We start from the raw sequence: 12,803 nt of genomic DNA, 5'->3' as shown, positions 1-12,803 counted from the left end.
TTATTTTCAACCTCGTGGTGATAGCGGATGCCGCCGTGAACTTTGAAAGGTCGTACTATTGACGGAGCTCATTGCGTTACTCTCTTACATCGTTTATGATGATTTTTCATTTTATTTTCAACCTCGTGGTGATAGCGGACCCCGCCGTGAACTTTTAAAGATCGTGCTACTGACGGAGCTTATTGCGTTACTCTCTTACATCGTTTATAATGATATACATTTTATTTTCAACCTCGTGGTGATAGCGGATGCCGCCGTGAACTTTGAAAGGTCGTACTATTGACGGAGCTCATTGCGTTACTCTCTTACATCGTTTATGATGATTTACATTTTATTTTCAACCTCGTGGTGATAGCGGACCCCGCCGTGAACTTTTAAAGATCGTGCTACTGACGGAGCTTATTGCGTTACTCTCTTACATCGTTTATGATGATATTCATTTTATTTTCAACCTCGTGGTGATAGCGGAAGCCGCCGTGAACTTTGAAAGGTCGTATTACCGACGGAGCTCACTGCGCTACTCTCTTACATCGTTTATAATGATATAAATCTTCTCTTCAACCTCGTGGTGATAGCGGACCCCGCCAGAAACTTTTAAAGACTGTACTATTGACGGAGCTCATTGCGTTACTCTCTTACATCGTTTATGATGATTTACATTTTATTTTCAACCTCGTGGTGATAGCGGACCCCGCCGTGAACTTTTAAAGATCGTGCTACTGACGGAGCTTATTGCGTTACTCTCTTACATCGTTTATGATGATATTCATTTTATTTTCAACCTCGTGGTGATAGCGGAAGCCGCCGTGAACTTTGAAAGGTCGTATTACCGACGGAGCTCACTGCGCTAATCTCTTACATCGTTTATAATGATATAAATCTTCTCTTCAACCTCGTGGTGATAGCGGACCCCGCCAGAAACTTTTAAAGACTGTACTATTGACGGAGCTCACTGCGCTACTCTCTTACATCGTTTATAATGATATAAATCTTCTCTTCAACCTCGTGGTGATAGCGGACCCCGCCAGAAACTTTTAAAGACTGTACTATTGACGGAGCTCATTGCGTTACTCTCTTACATCGTTTATGATGATTTACATTTTATTTTCAACCTCGTGGTGATAGCGGACCCCGCCGTGAACTTTTAAAGATCGTGCTACTGACGGAGCTTATTGCGTTACTCTCTTACATCGTTTATGATGATATACATGTTATTTTCAACCTCGTGGTGATAGCGGATGCCGCCGTGAACTTTGAAAGGTCGTACTATTGACGGAGCTCATTGCGTTACTCTCTTACATCGTTTATGATGATTTACATTTTATTTTCAACCTCGTGGTGATAGCGGACCCCGCCGTGAACTTTTAAAGATCGTGCTACTGACGGAGCTTATTGCGTTACTCTCTTACATCGTTTATGATGATATTCATTTTATTTTCAACCTCGTGGTGATAGCGGAAGCCGCCGTGAACTTTGAAAGGTCGTATTACCGACGGAGCTCACTGCGCTAATCTCTTACATCGTTTATAATGATATAAATCTTCTCTTCAACCTCGTGGTGATAGCGGACCCCGCCAGAAACTTTTAAAGACTGTACTATTGACGGAGCTTATTGCGTTACTCTCTTACATCGTTTATGATGATATACATTTTATTTTCAACCTCGTGGTGATAGCGGATGCCGCCGTGAACTTTGAAAGGTCGTACTATTGACGGAGCTCATTGCGTTACTCTCTTACATCGTTTATGATGATTTACATTTTATTTTCAACCTCGTGGTGATAGCGGACCCCGCCGTGAACTTTTAAAGATCGTGCTACTGACGGAGCTCACTGCGCTACTCTCTTACCCCCTTTATGATGATAGACATCTTCTCTTCAACCTCGTGGTGATAGCGGACCCCGCCGTGAACTTCAAATTGATTTGAAAACGCTAGCTACCCAAAACATTTTAATAACATATTTCAAATCATCGTGTGTGCTTGCGTCGTCTACTTCATTTTAATTGCACTTGCGACTTTAAGATGATGCGTCGTAAGAGATCATTCCAATAATTCTAAATCGCTAGCACCTAAAAATACTTCTAAAAGATGTCCCGCCGATCGTTCATTAACCTGTGATCTATGAGAAATATTTTCATTTTATTTTCCTTTGCGCCTTTGCTCGGAAGATGCGTCTTTCGTTTATCTTTCTAATAAAAATCACTCGGTTTATTTTAAAGCAATAACACCTCAAAACCCCTGGCTTTAAAACATGTTCCAAACGATCGCGCATGTTGGCGACTTCCATTCCAATGCATTCGTCTTTGTGACTTTGTCAGGAAGATGCGCGCGACCGCGAACAACATTTTGATGTATTCCTTTGTTTTTAAACATCGCCGATTCGATTTTCGATTCGATTTCGATTTTAGAAGCTTAACTGCCGATCCGATTTTCGATCTGATTTTTGATCCGATTTACAACATTATCTAGAACCATTGTAGTCAGGCAGTGACAGGTGAGTGGCGCAACAGTACAAAAATTGCACATGGTGACTCACTGCGCATGGACGTTAGATTCTTGATTCATTGACAAATAAATGTGCAATTCCAATGATTGTTTGATAAAATAGAGACACCAATAAATGCAATAACTTAAAAAACATACTTTTTTATTATTTTTGCTGACGATAATACTTTTTGGAAAATATTCGATTACAAATTAAACAAAAAATATAGAAAATCCTACGTACCTTGAACGAAGGCCCGCAAGTGCTACCGTTCGTTTGTCAATTAACGTTCCACCAGTCTTTACAGTAAAAAGATTGGACACATTGCAGACTTCGCGTAACGCTTTGCATCGATTTACGTGTAAGATAGTTTTTGTGTCTAGTCCCTTGTAGTTTTGTACTTTGTACTTTGTAGTGTCTTTGATATGAAGATAAATCGCACGCCCTCTTTCGCTCATTAGACGAAAAATTTTAGAACTGCTTTTGCTCCGTATTTTGTCAACGAGAAGAAAAATCAACCCCCGGGCCCTAACACTAACAGTTACAGCTTAAATGACGCTATTTGAGGGATATTCATCATATTTATTATTACTATTAATTATTAGGAGGAATTGACTTCACATCGTTTGGTACCGTAAGTTTCGTAGGACTTCATTCTAGTATAATAAGCATATAAAGACAGTTTAGTAAAGTATATAATAAATCCTCTTATTAAATTTGCGGGAATTTGTTGCATTGTTGAATGCGCCGTGCCTTCAATTTTCCTGTACACGGCGGCAGAGATGCACCCATGGCCCATGGGTGCATAGGCCCTAGACAGCTGGCAGCCGTCTGTTCCGAGGAGTTTTTTAACATTTTTTTTATTTTTTATTCTCCTCGAGTGAAGCCAACGGAGTTCAGCTGAACAACCAACATAACAGAGACCGAAGCTTTTGGTCTACATAGGCCCTAACTGTACAGTTACTGAGACTCTCGATTGAGATAACGAGTATGGCCTATGGGTCACTGGGTGTGTCGTCCCGCCGAGAATAGTTTCTTACTTCTCGGGAAACTGTCGGGCAGGTAAAGCTCAGATCTACCGCAGATTACGGGGTGGGGGCCCCGAGCAAAATACCAATTGAAGTTGAACATTCCAAGGCGTCGAACAACGAACTTTTCCCTAAATAAATTGAAATAAACAGATATTCCCAGATCTTAAATATTAATGAAGGCGATTGAAAAGTCAACAATTTTGTGAAATTCTCACCTTTCCGCAAGCAAAGCCAAACAAAGTCTCGACTGTCGATCGAAGATCAACGTCACCGCAACCATTAAACAGAGATTATGATGACGTAATTGCGCGCGTGGTATTATTGGGTATATCCCGGTCATCCCGGTACAGTACTGCATAACGCAACGTGTACTATAGGTGAGCGGCCAGAGGCCAAAAAGTGCCTTATTTCTTGACTTTAATCCCCCCGGCTGGATCAAAGCAAAATCATACATCAAATTAAAGGAAATTTTCTGAATTTTTGAGAATTGGTCATTAAAAATGCCGTAATGTGTAGCATCACCACGGAAACCAGCCTTGAATAAGCCACGCCCATTTTGAATACTTACTCAATATTTATCGTGGATTCTGATTTTTTACTCATTAATTCAAATTATCAGGTATTTCTTCTTACTTTCAAAGGATAGATCCACAATATATTGTAAGAAGAATTACTGAAAAACAACTTAGCATGAATTTTATGAACATTTTCTCAGAAATTGTTGCCTAGCAACATAACTTTCCTTAGCAACCATTTAGCAACCATTTAGCAACCACTTATTTTTCCATTTCAAACCTAACTTTTAACGTTTTAACCAGGGTAAATTAAACCAAACAAATTACACCAATTAAATCATATAAACTATTATTGAAAAATAATAAAAAGAACTGAAAACCACCATTTTAACTATTACGAACCTCAAATAAATTTGCTAAGCTCTACCTGACATAGCATTCACAGTGGCGTACCGTGGGTCACGGCATTGGGGGGGCACCAGCAAAAATTTTGAGTCACTTATATAGAGAGCGCGCGAAGCGCGCTCAGTTGCCAGGTATACAGACATATAATAGAGACATTTTAAGGACAGTGCTATTAAACGGATATGTATCTCACTGATCACATAATGCGAGCGCGAAGCGCGAGCTGAAATTTTTTGAAATTCAGACCTAAAAAGGGACATTGTAAACAATTTTTAACATAACTTTCCTTAGCAACCATTTAGCAACCACTTATTTTTCCATTTCAAACCTAACTTTTAACGTTTTAACTAGCTAGGTAAATTAAACCAAATAAATTACACCAATTAAATCATATAAACTATTATTGAAAAATAATAAAAAGAACTGAAAACCACCATTTTAACTATTACGAACCTCAAATAAATTTGCTAAGCTCTACCTGACATAGCATTCACAGTGGCGTACCGTGGGTCACGGCATTGGGGGGGCACCAGCAAAAATTTTGAGTCACTTAGAGAGCGCGCGAAGCGCGCTCAGTTGCCAGGTATACAGACATATAATAGAGACATTTTAAGGACAGTGCTATTAAACGGATATGTATCTCACTGATCACATAATGCGAGCGCGAAGCGCGAGCTGAAATTTTTTGAAATTCAGACCTAAAAAGGGACATTGTAAACAATTTTTAGTAATCATAATACGTACCTGTCTCTCTAAACATACAATGCGAGCGCAAAGCGCGAGCTGAAATTTTTGTATATATTGTCCCCAAACAAGGACATTTTAAGGACTATATTTTGGGAATCCAATAAGAGTATACATATCTCACCATAGTCATCTAATGCGAGTGCCAAGCGCTTGCTGATTTTGTTTGAATAATATACATGTACATCTAAACACATGAAGCACTTTTTGTAGTCATTTTAATCATGATTATCATACGCATCTCACTAGTCAAATATTGCGAGCTGAAAATTTAGGAAATTTAGACCTGAAGAGGGGCATTCTAAGGCCTGCTTGTAGGAGTTCACGAAGACCATGCTTATTTTACTAACCAAATGATGCGAGCGCGAGGCGCAAGCAGAATTTTTTTGATATTCAGATCAGAAAAAGTGACATTTTAAGGTCTGATTTTAGGAATTCATGAAGAACAGACATATCTCACCAATCCACGAATGCAAACGTAAGCACGGACAGGAAATAGTTTATATTAAGACCTTAAAATGGGGCAATCACTTTAAGTAGTCATGAAAAAGAAGCATATGTCACTACATAAAACAATAATAATTTGAAGTGCAAGGAAATATATTTTGTGTATATTGACTTGAAAACGGGAGGTTTTAGTACAACAGGATTATATATCTTGTTAAACAGACAATGCGAGCACCAGGAACAATGAAGACATAGCCTAGGCCCTGCGCAAATTAGGCCTATGTTTCATAAATTTATGATTTTTTAATGTAATGTAACATAACATAATTATAATATAATATAACATAATTAGCAATAATTTCTTCTTTTCCCAGTACGTTTCTCTCCCTTTCTCCCTCTTTTTCTCTTTTTCCCCGTTTTTTTTTTTTTTTTGGCCAGCCGATTGGGGGGGGGGCACGTGCCCCCCATGCCCCCCCCCCCCCGTAGTTACGCCACTGGCCCTTCACATCGTATACAAATCGCCATATTATTGTTAATTTTGACTACATTGCTACACGTACGTACAAGTCAAATACTTTATACTATTTTGTGGTGAAAAAGTTGATTGAGTTAATAATACCTGATCAATTAACATGCAGTATCTTGTCTTCAATAGAACAACAACAAAATTACCATTTCATATTACCCATGGATACCAATTTGTTGCCTAGCAACGACTATTTTCCATAGCAACGACTATGTTAACACTCTCTTCCCTGGAAAAATCTGTGGAAAATAGTCCATTATGAGCAATAATACTGACACAATTATCATATAGATGCATACAACCTCGTTTTCAAAAATCATTCAACAAAGTGACTATTTTATAGCTTCCATGGAGACAAATGTGTTGCCTAGAAACAACATTCCCTAGCAACGGCTATGTTAGCACTCTTCATCTCGGCCAAATGTGCTGAGGAAGTTGTGCCTTAGAGTAAAATTATTGAGAAAATTAACATATGATAGTTTGTTATCAATAGGCAAACAGCATTCCGGAGTTGTATCATTATCTACTGACACAATTCCATCGCCTAGCAACATTATTTACCTTAGCAACGATATATTTTCCCCCTTAACAAATCTTGAGGAAAATAATCCACTTTTAAGTGTACAGTGCCATTTGTTCAATAATATTCCTACATGCATACTGGCAATGGTAAATTAAAGGACAACACTTCATTTCTCTTATTTCTTAAAAAAAATAATTTTGTTTGTCTACCAATTTTAAACAGTACGATGAGCATGGTATTTAAACTTTATCATATGAAAAAGAGAAATTTAAATGTTGCAGATAAAAAGAGAATAATATGGTTTGGATTCATAGCTGGGTAGGTAACATTTTATTTTTAGTTTGCTACATTAGATGTAGTATTGATAATATAATAGAATGAACAACACTACTTTTCAGGCACAGTCCCTGATTAAAATTTTGATCATAAAGTGGGTCTTTACCTAAGGCTTGTACAGATAATTTTTTTTTTCAATTTCAGGGACCTCCTATACTCAATTAAGTCATTGGCAGAGGCTTTTGGCTGCATATTCAGATCACTTTCCTCGAGTGAATATGGAATGGTTAACAAATGGATCTGTCTTGTCAAATACCTAATCACCCATGCATGTCCAACTTCCAAGGTTGTGTCTGTGTGGAGGCTTTAGCCCAAATATGCCAAAGCTGTGAGTTCGATAAGTTTCTGTTGAGACGTTAATACTATTAATAAATGTCAGAATTAGTTTAGTCACAGCTAGGGAACTTATGATCTCACTTTCAATCTGATAACTGTCAAGAAATCAGAAGGATGAAAGCATGCAAACTTGGGATCTTAAGCCTTAATATGGTTGTTGTTTACCTGATTGCTAAGAAAGCACGAATGTTTGGAAGCAAACAACCAGAGGACCTGGTAATGAGGATGCGCCTTACAAATGAGCACTAATGCACCGAGTGGGAATCAAATCCAGGTCACCGGAATCCGAAACCCCCTCTCTACCGACTGAGCTATCAATCCTGATTAGGCCAAGAAAAGAACAAGAAAACCATTAAGGATAGTAAGCACTAGCGTACCTAAGGGGGGACAGACTGCCCCCCCCCCCCCTGACGAGTCACAACTCATGCAGGGGACGTATCCCTGCCCCCGGCCCCCTGACGAGTCACAACTGATACAGGGGACCCCCTCTTTTGAACCTGAAGACCTTTTTTTTTTGCTTGTCAATTATTTTTTTCTGGTAAGAAATCCTTTTTTTTTGGTTGAAGACCTTTTTTTTTTTTGCTTGTCAATTTTTTTCGCGGACGAAATATCCTCCAAAAAATTGCCCCCTTCTGGAAAATCCTAGGTATACGCCAGTGATAGTAAGGCTTATTAAATTGGGAAATGTTGTCTAAAATGTCTAAGTGTCATTATGTAATATGTCATGAGGTTTGCACACATCTGCTGAATAGATAACCAGGGAGGGGCATACAATAAACATGATAAAAGTCCCAGAATATAGATAGGAGGCATATCAGCTTAAGTTGTCTGATGTTGTCCTTCAGGTATTTTCTGCCACACCGATAGTGTCAGTGACTCCGGCTGTTAAAAACTGATGCCTTAAATACTCAGTTTAAGAAAATATGTCTGAAAGAAAAGACAATAAAGGATTCCTCTCAACATGCAAACATAATTATGTAAAGGACATTGACAAAGGTAAAGCTTCGGAAAACAGGTACACATGCCACTATTGTAGGGCGTACACTAACGCTATACTGTTCGTTCCATGGAGATTTAGATCAATGTAAGTCTTTAAAGACATCCATGGTATAAGAAATACTATGTCTGAGAAAATATCTAAAACTGATGTAATTGGGATGATACCCCTACAGTATTGGTAAAATATACTAATCTGTATTTGTAATGATGATTTGTTCAAATAATAAGGCTGGAACATCTAAAGGCATAATTTTGTATCACTGCTTGAATGGAGTGGATTGTGCAATAATCTCTTAAGTAATAATCACTCCTCAGTGTGCCAAAACGGACTCAGTGATGATCTGGCAAGTGTAACTCCTTACTGTGCTATAAATCATCTCTGAGCCAATGCAGAAAGACCCCAGGTTAGTGTATTCCACCTTAAAAACAGAGAGCAGATCAAAAACTGAGGGTCAGATGGTAACAAGCCAACCTACATTGGCGTCATTCTAGACCGTTCTCTTTCATAGAAAGAACATGCTGCCAAAACAAATGCAAAATTTGGAGCAAGGAACATCATTCTGAAGAAGCTGGGAAACAGATGGGAAATTGACAGATACCAAATCTATCTGTACCACAGCTCTTGCTCTATGCTTCTCCACTGCTGAGTACGCAGCCCTTGGCGCTATATTGACCCCCAAGTATTGAATGGAGCTTGCAGAGCTGTTTGCGACTAACAGAAGTGAATTATCTTTACCTACTCTGTAATATTGCCCCACCATCCGTCAGAAGAGAAGTCATCAGCACAGATGAAAGAAAAACAATCAAGAAGATATAATATTCCACTCGTCAACCATGAACCTGCCAAGAGACCCAAATCTACATACAGTTTTCTCCGCTCAACAGAATCCCTTGATGACTCTGCACGGATGAAAACGTCATCCTCTGGTCTAACAATCTCCAGTCTGTGATGCACAATCTCATCTATGGACTTAGTACATCACTCTCCAGGTCCAAGTGAAGAATGGCCTACCTGAATCGCCTATAGGTCTACAATAGGAATGGAGACTTTGAGAAAGTATATTTATCCGAGGTTGGTGTGGCAATTACTATTTTTCCCGAGCGGCGAAGCCCCGAGGGAATATAGTAGTTTTGCCAATCCAACCGAGGATTAATAATTTCCACTATGCTTTCGAATGAAACGCCTGATATATTTGTTTTATATCCTACTTTTAATAATTTATATCCAAAATCTATGCGCTGAGCTTGGAAAGTCTGGTTACTTGCGTTGAATTACCTACTTTTCATCGAGCCACCGCGCTCAGCGGAATGCAGATTAGTGCCTGCGCCGACGCATCACGGGACTTGCCTGGGGGAGAGAGCTCGCTGGCCGGTGCGCCCGAGACTTTAGCTAAATATCCAGCTAAATAATTACGTCAGAATATTGGTATAGCGAAAAATATATTGAGGTCTGACGTCACGCAACATCATAGTTGAAATATATTTGGTCACATGATGCTGTTTGAACCAATCACTTTACAAGATTCAATTTATGTAGGATATAAAAGCACTTGCCCAAGGCAGGTAAAAGTTAGAGTCGGGCAAGTGTTTAGAAGTAAAGACCAAAACTACTTGCCCGAATTGGGCAAGCAAAATCCACACAGTACAAAGCAAAATTCTCACAGAAGAATGACCAAAATTAGGGTTGATATGATATATTGACCCTAATTTTGGTCATATGGCAGGCAAGATAAAATCACCTTGGAAAAAGAAATGCAATAACAAGGTAGATCAGTTCATGTCAAAAGAGAGAAAAAGGTCAATGGTTTATAAAACCGAAAGACTTTCTTCTGAAGAGGTAAAACTTTTTTTTCAAGGATTTTTTGGGGCAAGTGAAATAGACTTTTGGGCAAGTATATTCCAACTATTTAAAAATTTACTTGCCTGACCGGGCAAGCGCTTCTAAAACGTTGTGTAGCACCCTGCACTCCCTGAAATCCTACTTTTCTCTGCTCCATCTCTCCTTCCTTCACATAATTTCTCTTCATCTCTCTCAGCTCTCTACTTAATTTTTCTTTTTGCAAGAATCCTGTTCAGTCACTAATCCTCCCATTTCAACAGAGGCAAACAATGGGGAAAACACAATTTAAAAAGTTGTTGAAAACGCTAGGCAGGATTCCTGCTAAAAGATGCTGCAAGGATTCAACACATTCCAACTAGACTTGAAGGAAAAATTTCCTGCAGTTCACAAGAGCATAGAATTTTTATATTTTAATGGTCCATCTCTGACCTTACTTTCTCAGTACTGCAGCTAAATCCACTTTGAATGTCATATTATTTACAAGAATGACAAGTTATAAATTACAATTTCATACATTCACATATTACAAAATTTATATCGACACCTCAAATCAACATTTTTTTTAATAAATTAATCGAAACAAAAAAAAAATCATGAAAGATTTTTTGCTGGCAGATATTCAAGTGACAATCACTGAATAGTTTGATGAGACAAGAGCGATACTTACAAGAACTTATCTAAGAAGAATTATTAGGTTTAACCCTAATAAGACTGGGAGGGGGCTGATTCAGCACTCCTCGACATTTATCGCAATAAATTTCTTGTCCCTGCTGCTTGCTGAGTTTTTATTTTCAAGTCTTGTGCAACTTTTGAGACCAAATTTGCAACCCTGGGTATTCGGTTCGAAAATGACGCAACATTTCATTAGTGCATGTGGACTCAAAATTGCTCAAAAATGTGATTTTGTGTACAAATTCAATGACAACTGAATTTTTTCACTTTATTAATACAGATATGATTGTTTTTTCTTTCATCAGCTGAAGTTACTTGATTTTGGCATTCTTATGCTAAAAAAAAGTTTCTGCAATAAATTTGGTAAAAAAAACAAAAAAATACATAAGGAATTCATAACCCAGTAAACAAAAAACAAACAAAAAATCATTTTCAAACATAATTCTAGAAATATTACAAAGAATGTTCACGCAAACAAGGCATAAGCGATTTTGTGTCTCTCCCACTTACGAAAATAACCAGATATATTGTGATTTGCGAGGGCATGCAACAGAATTGTATTGAAACTTCATTGTGAAATGACTGGGATGGATTAACACTTGTCATAAGAGCCTTGTACGTAAACTTTAATGTTGACCTGAAAATGAACTTTGACCATACCATGTGACCTCCGAACACAATAACATGCAGGTCTCCTAAATACACCTACAACCCCAGTTTGGTCGAAAAGTGACTTATGGTTGCAGAGTTATGTGTCATAACAGAGTCTTGCATGTAAACTTTAACGTTGACCTGAAAATGCCCTTTGACCTTAGCATGTGACCTCCGACTGCAGCATAACATACAGGTCCCCCAAGTTCATCTACCATCCAAGTTTGGTCGAAAAGTAACTTACGGTTGCGGAGTTATGTGTCATAACTTAAGGTTTGTGATGGACGGATGGACGACATTTGGATCCCCAAGTCTCGCCTTCGCCTCTGGTGGGCGAGACAAAAAAATTAGCATTCTAGGATTTAGCAAAATAGAGCAAAAAGTATGATTTAAGCATAAATCGGCATGATTTATTCGTATAGAAAAAAAATCAAATTTCTTCAGAAAAAATTAACCATACAGCCTTGTAGATTACATCGAACACTACAAGTATGCCAATCTTTCAAATTTTTGTAGTAGCGCTCACGCAATCGAGATCTTGAGGGGAGATTGATTAAACATCCCCCCCCCTCCCATCCCCCAAAGAACAGCAAAAAAAAAAAGAAAAGATTTTAAGGGATAAAGGGGCAACATGCCAATTTGAAATTTTGAATCATTTCAGAATGAAGGAAAAATATATTGGAATGACTTTACAAACTGTTTTAAACATGTTACTCCAAAGATATCACATGAAACATACTGACAAAGCAACATCTACTGGTCAAAATATATCTGTGTGACTCTGTACACCAGGAAACCATATCTGTGGCAGATCCAGGATTGAATTAATATTGTTCTATTTTAATTTGATTCATCACAAGCCATTCATTAATCTCACTTTGTATGGGGGGAAACAAACCTAATTTTGCTCTCAATTCATATCTTGGCCGATATATGACATTATGTCAATAAGGGCGTGGAGGTAAAATAGTATGGTGAGATAACTATGACAAGCAATAGTTTTATACGTAAAATGCATAAGAGCACACACACACAAAAATACAATCATTAACTAGATTTTTGTTTTTCTGTTGTATAAAAGGTTATTGAAAGCCCACACAAAACATCTCACATTTTTTAACAATGGTTAATTATAAGATGACCACAGACCACACCCATTTGCAGTTTTTCATTATAAAGAAAATACAGCTCTATGAGGGCTTTGCTGGCTCAAGCTCTGCCTCAAATTTAGTTTTAAAGTATCTGTACTGAACATCAAGAGGCCTGAAGTTGAAGATAATTATGGTTCACTT

Source organism: Lytechinus pictus, chromosome 3 (genome assembly GCF_037042905.1).
Source record: "Lytechinus pictus isolate F3 Inbred chromosome 3, Lp3.0, whole genome shotgun sequence".
In the NCBI taxonomy this organism is placed as follows: Eukaryota; Metazoa; Echinodermata; class Echinoidea; order Temnopleuroida; family Toxopneustidae; genus Lytechinus; species Lytechinus pictus.
The sequence above is the reverse complement of the archived record's forward strand: the minus strand, read 5'-3'. Positions refer to the sequence as shown.